We start from the raw sequence: 783 nt of genomic DNA on the forward strand, positions 1-783 counted from the left end.
AAGACAATTCAAAAGAAAAAGACCAGTTTGACCGTCAGGAGTGAATAGGCCTGTTTGACCTAGAAAAAACTTAGAAAAATGAACTACCCAAGTAAGGTTAGGAAACTACTAAATTGATAAAACCAGAGCCAGCAGTCACCAAAAATAAAGGATCTGAGACAAGGAAAAATTAATGGAAATTAAAAATATGGCCACAGAATTTTAAAACAAAGCAATGAAGAGCAGATTCAGTACTGAAGAAACCTGAATCAGTGAATGAAAAGAAAGCAAAAAAATTCTAGTAGAACCAAAAGGAAAAAAGGTTAAAATCCTCAGTGAAAAGATTGAAAACGTGCAGTAAACACAATTCAGTGTAAATGGTGTATACTAATGTGTAGTGTACATGTGTATATGTGTCTATGCTCAAAAGAAATAATACAAAGTTTTCTGTGGACTTGAGTCCTCGTAGTGAAAAGACACCCTTAGTAATAGGCATGGTTGTGGGAAAAAGAAGACTCCTAGGAATATGTCAGACAAAAATCTGAATTTCAAGAATAAAGAAAATAATACAGAAAATCCAGGTAGCTTAACACAGAACACCCACTTAAAAAATAAAGAAAAGAAAATGAAGTTAGCATCAAGCTCTCTGTCTCCAGAACTCTGAGAGGGAGGAAAATGTGATTCATGACTTCTGGAACCTTCTGAGCTCATCTGTTTCCCCCATTAGAATGTAAGGTGGATTCACTAGGTATACGTGAAACATTGTGTTCTATGTAGAAATCAAATTTTAAAATTAGATTCTAG

Source organism: Odocoileus virginianus, chromosome 16 (genome assembly GCF_023699985.2).
Source record: "Odocoileus virginianus isolate 20LAN1187 ecotype Illinois chromosome 16, Ovbor_1.2, whole genome shotgun sequence".
Classification (NCBI taxonomy): Eukaryota; Metazoa; Chordata; class Mammalia; order Artiodactyla; family Cervidae; genus Odocoileus; species Odocoileus virginianus.